General features: G+C 27.2%; 1 long non-coding RNA gene across 1 annotated transcript; it reads left to right on the top strand.

Moving 5' to 3' along the window:
- Nucleotides 1-4,307: 4,307 nt before the first annotated feature.
- LOC145790241 (uncharacterized) lies at nucleotides 4,308-4,724 on the top strand. Its single transcript, XR_014328918.1, has 2 exons — nucleotides 4,308-4,451; nucleotides 4,598-4,724. It is a non-coding gene; the product is annotated as an uncharacterized LOC145790241 (long non-coding RNA).
- Nucleotides 4,725-6,161: the final 1,437 nt, after the last annotated feature.

The raw sequence follows: 6,161 nt of genomic DNA on the forward strand, positions 1-6,161 counted from the left end.
ATCCTTGATCAAGTGAATCCCTCATATTGAAGCAAAGAAACCACTAAAAATAATAATCTTTTATATTCTATATAAAGTGTTCACATATACTATGAATGAAATATATCTAATAATTGATCTTCTCTGCTAGATATATGGCATATATTATAATAAAAGTCTATAAAGGTAAAACAGTCCACATAAACATATATATATATATATATATATGAGTAGTATTTTTTTTCTTACTTAAGTGGCACATTCTAAAGGCAAGCTTACTCTTCTTCTTCTTCTTCTTCTTTTTTTTAAAAAAGTCACATCAACATGCATTTTTCATTTACATATAAAGTTTTACACAAATTCAATTTCGACTATAATAACCAATTTTATATGGATTCTATTTGAAAAATACTTATTTTCCATATATTTTTCATCGTGTATTTAGTTTTGTTGTTGTCAAATTTCTTTTATATATTTGATATTTTAATTTAATTATTATGATATTTGACAAAAAATTATCTCAATATACAAATAAATAAATAAATAAGAAAGAATGTACTTAATTATATATATCGCATGGATCAAATTAATTTTATTCTATATTTTTATAATTTTTACTTTTTTATATATAATTTTTATTCAAAAAAAGTATCAAAGAAAAAAAAATCAATATTCTGCATATTTAATTTATGATTTTCTTCTTAATCTAATTACAACATATTTATATCTTTGAAATAAATTTTGTTTAGTTCTATTTCTAGATATTTTTATTTTCTAAAAAAATATATAAATTAAATTAAAATTAAAAAATTAGAATCACTTTTAATTTTATATTAGTAATTCTCTTTCTAATTTACTATTATCTTTAATATATATCATATAAAATCATTATATGATAATTACACTTTTATAGCACAATAAAACTAAAATTATCAAAATAAACAAATAATATAAATAAATTTATTATATATAAGTATTCAAGTAATATTTTTATAGAATGATAAGATTAAGATTATTAAAATAAATAATTAAAATTAAAATTTTATTTTAATTAAAATTAGTATTGTTCTTTTGTAATACATATCATAATATAAAATATCATTACATTAATTAAAGTTAACTCCATTATAATTTTATGTCAGACATCATATTTTTAGAAATGATTTACATACACGTGAACCATCTAATTTGATATTGATTGATAAAAATAATGGAATTTAATACTTTTTTTATTAAATTTTTCGAAGATAAATTGATAAATATCAAATGATAAATAATGTGGAGTATTATTTTAAAGAATAATGATTCATCAAAAATAGTTGTGTATATTTAAGGTACTTATTGATATTTCTTGAATATTTTTAAATAAAAATTTTAAAGCTCTGCAAGAAAAGATATACAAAAATAATTTGGATGAAACAAAAATTTAACGATTATTATGATATGTTACATAATTAATTAAAACCCCTTTGAGAACTGAAATTATTAAGATTATAAAGATTTTGTACTTGATTCCTTTTGAGGACACTGTTTATGATTTGAATTTGTAATTTTTTATGCATCAATATAAATAACTCTTACGATTTTATTGATAAATATAAGTATAAATTATATCTTTGAGCCAACATACCTTAAGCATTTTTTTGTGTAATAAAATAATTAAATATTGTCATATAAAAATATTGTAATATATCCCAATCAAATACCACTTGAAATATAATTAAAAACTCGATGTATCACTTTGGACATAACAAAAAATATAAGAAATTAGCAAAGACTTTTTTGATTAATAACTAAAACAATATACCATGAGTTATAACCAACTCATAATTTGTATATTAAAGAATTTTTTGTTGTTTTTATTATTATTATTTTTAAATATTTTGATACAAGTGGAATTCATGATTTTTGGTAAATTTGATTTACACAAATGAGGATTTGATTTCAAGTTGAGAATACATCTTCTTTTTTTTTTTTTTTAAAAAAAAAAAAATCTTTGAAAGAAAATGTTTTATGAGCCTATTTTACATAGGATCACACACAGTGACAATAATTTTCGTCAACTATTAGCAAATCTATTTGTAGTTGACTTTCAGTTATTAAAGTTTTCTACACATAAAGTATTAAGATTCAAAATTAATTTTTCATTTTAAAAATAAATCCGTGCATCGTACGGGTCACTTACTTCTCTCTCTCTCTCTCTCTCTCTCTATATATATATATATATATACATTAAAGAAAATGAGATTTCTAATGAGAAGGGCCTTGTGAAACAAAACCATCATACTATTTTCCTAGATTTCTTATTTTTTAAATAATGAATTTGAATAAATTACCAATAGGTCCTACTTTTGAGATTTATTACCTATTAAGTCCTACTGATAAATTTATCAAATTATAAAGTTATCAATCTCTTTTGATTTTATGAATAAATTTACAATGATAAATTTATCAGTTAGGACTTGTAGATAAATAAGTCTAGTTAATAGGACTGATTGGTAAGTATTCTTAAAAAATCTTCTATTGGTTAGCTTTTATTGAATCATTTAAAAAAAAAATCTTATTATGCCTCGATTTCTAGATTTCAAAAGGAAAGTTAATTAGTCCACATCTTCTATAGATTTAAATTTTTGTACCACTAAAATATAGAATCAATTCACATCTTCTATAAATTTTTTCTCTTGATGTTTAATAGTTTTATATGCATTAACATTCCAATCTATATGTCTATATTAAAGCAAAGAGACATTTTATTAATAAAGGCAGTGAAACCTCCAAAGTTTCATCCAAAAATTTTAAATTTTAGTAATTATAATAAAAATATTAAAAAAATTATTGGTTGTCCTATCCTAAAAAATTTCATAATCAATTAACCTATCTCACCAAAAGATTTTTACAAGATCATTGGCTCGTGATCCCTAGAATTTTGTTCATTTTTTTTTTAAATATATTTTTTGATAGGTAATTTCATTTCCTTAAACCCCTAAGCTATGCTTCCATAGCATAAGGTAGTATTTTATAGTTTTTTTTTAGATAGTGTATATCAATACAATAAAGGATTCAAAACTCCTTTCAAATATTGATGATGTATTTGATTCATGGTTTTAAGTAGGGATTTTGAAAAGAAAAATGAAAAGGTGTGTAAAATTATATAAAATATAGTTATATCTATATAATAAAACAGGATAATTTTTGAATTTGTCCTACACACATTTGTCGTACTATGACATTTGGACGGCTCAGATCTATTCAAATTATAAAACAACGGCTGAGATATATTTTAAAAAAAATATCTTACGTATACATTTTCTATTTTCCCGCTTCTCTCTCTTACTTTTTCCTTTTCTCACCCATCATTTCATGATCCCACCTTCCTCTCTCTTTTCTTTTTGTTTTTTTTAATTTTTTTCCTTTTTTATTTTTCTCTCTATTTGTTTTTTTTTTTTTTGTTTTATCCTTGTTGTTTACTTATTTTTATTCATATTATATGGAAAAGTCTTGGATCCCTGAATTTGGAGTCAGATTTTACTCTGTGTAGTGGAGATTAAATTAATGAATTTTATAGTCCACAAATTAAATGAATTTGAACAATTAATTATTATTTTTAAATATAATGGATACCTAATAGACTTCATAAATTTAGACCTTATATGAATTTTCAACATCTATATAATAAGGCAAGAGGTTTTTTAAAAATGTGTTAAAATGTATGAGAGATACATTTTGAATCAAAGGTTTAGATTCATTCTAATAAATATCAATGGTTGAGATGTGTTTAATTCCCGCCCAAACGCTCTCTTCTCTCTCTCCCTACGTCTGCCTAAACACATCTCTTCAACTCCTTCTCTATAAGTTTCTCTCTCACGTTCTCTCTTCAAAATAAAAAAAAAAAAAAACCTGATCTCCTGTTGTTACCTTTACCCTTCTTTATCCTTCACCAAACACCACCACCAATCCACTGCCGCCGCTCACCACCACCGCCGATGCTCATCATCATCGTCGCCATTGATCCAACTCCGCGACTGTCCTACCTTCCCTCTCTATCTCTCTTCCACTCTCTGTTCTTCTACTTTAACAAAACGATCTCACACACCCTCTTCCTCCTCAACGAAAGGCGAAAGAGAGAGCAGCAGCAGCAGAGTCCCAAGTGGCCGATGAAAGTTGAATCGGAAGCTAATCCGATGGCCACACCATCTGAGAAAAATCTGGTCCCAATCCCAGACGAGAAGCTCTCTCTCCAAAACCCTTGCCATACCCGAAAGTAAAACACCTCTCTTTCTCTCTCTCTCTCTCTCTCTCTCTATATATATATATATATATCATATTATATAAAACAGTGGAGTCAATCTGAAGGAGGAGCAATCTTGCCCACCAACTGTTCGATAAAAATGATGTGAGACAGATGTGTTAAATTTAGACTTCATTAATGTGTACTACAATAATGCTCCAATCGATTTGTACTACAAACCCAGGTTAGTACTACACAAGAATTGTACACATTAACCCTTATTTCCATGTTGGTAAGGTTTTCTTGATTCAACACCTATAAATATGGTAATTTGGTGATTTGTTTGAAATACCCAATTGAGGGTTTATTGGGTTTTGTGAGCAAATACAGAGGAAGTCAATAATCGATCTGGTGATTTGGCTGTTTTGTGGAGTTCTGGGGGTCGGCATTTCTGGGTTTTGGCAAAGATTTATTTGTTGATACATACATTTGAAGAATTTAGACTTCAATTTTGAGACTTTGTGAGCTTTTCATACTCTCAGACCTTCCTATGCCAAGGAAAAGAACTATCCAGGTGAGATCACTCATGTTTACTAGCTTGCTTCCTTTTAAAGTTTTTAATTTTTATTTTAGTCAATTGAGAGGAGAATATTTACAGAATGTATTAGAAAATTACATTAAATAGAACAAGTAATTACGTAAGAAAGTCCAATTATATATACATGCAATGAAAATGCTAATATGCACACTCCTATCATAAGAAATTTATGAATTTTTTTGGGTAAAAGTTATGAATGGGGAATTTATGGTGTGCACCTAAAGTGAAAGTTCTAAACCATTGTGATTATGTTGATTAGTTATGAACGATGTGGTGAAAATGTTACGAACCATTTGTAGTGACAAATCATTTTGGTGAAAAAAGTTACATGTTAAAGTATTTGTTACGGAATATTGTGGTTATGTTAAGTTTGTTGTGGTAATACAGTATGCCATTTTTAGACTATGCACCACAACTCCCTACCCGCAAACTCAACATCACAGCCACTATATTAATATATGAAAGAGTTTAAAGGGAAAAAATAACATCTAAAGAAAAACCTAATATGAAATAAATAATTAGTCTCTACTTTGACTAGAAATTGACACTAACCTCTCTTAATATATGAAAAGAGTCCATAAAGGGAAGAATAACAACTAAAGAAAAAGCTAATATGAAAGAAATAATCAGTCTTTACTTTCACAAGAATTGACCTTGACCTCTCAATTAAGGTAAGTGACCCTAGCCTATTAAGTACGGACACGGATACAGACACAGGCATGGAACACGATGATTTTAAAAAAATGGGGACATAGACATGGACATGGACATAGCAGGGGACACGACAAATTTTTTTTATATTTATTTATATATATATATATATTTATTTATTTACGATTGAGATTAATATTATGTTACCAAACATCAAAATTCATAAAAACTACCATTAATTCAATATATATACACATCTATATAATAAGGCAAGAGGCTTTTTAAAAATGTGTTAAAATGTATGAGAGATACATTTTGAATCAAGGGTTTAGATCCATTCTAATAAATATCAATGGTTGAGATGTGTTTGATTCCCGCCCAAACGCTCTCTTCTCTCTCTCCTCCATGTCTGCCTAAACACATCTCTTCAACTCCCTCTCTATACATTTCTCTCTCACGTTCTCTCTTCAAAGTAAAAAAAAAAAAAAAAACCTGATCTCTTGTTGTTACCTTTACCCTTTGTAGACACCCCATTTTTGACCGACCTTAAGACTCAGACGTCACCAGTTGAGCGCTCGGTGATACTGCATATTATGCTCGTTTAGAAGTCTCAGAGTCGCGACCGTGAGCCTTGCCTCCGGATTTCTGAACCCTCTTTTGTGCTTTGCCTCGGTTTGCGAACCAAGCTCGGTTTTCTCTGTTTCT

Source organism: Camellia sinensis, chromosome 1 (assembly GCF_055761805.1).
Source record: "Camellia sinensis isolate YWXY chromosome 1, ASM5576180v1, whole genome shotgun sequence".
In the NCBI taxonomy this organism is placed as follows: Eukaryota; Viridiplantae; Streptophyta; class Magnoliopsida; order Ericales; family Theaceae; genus Camellia; species Camellia sinensis.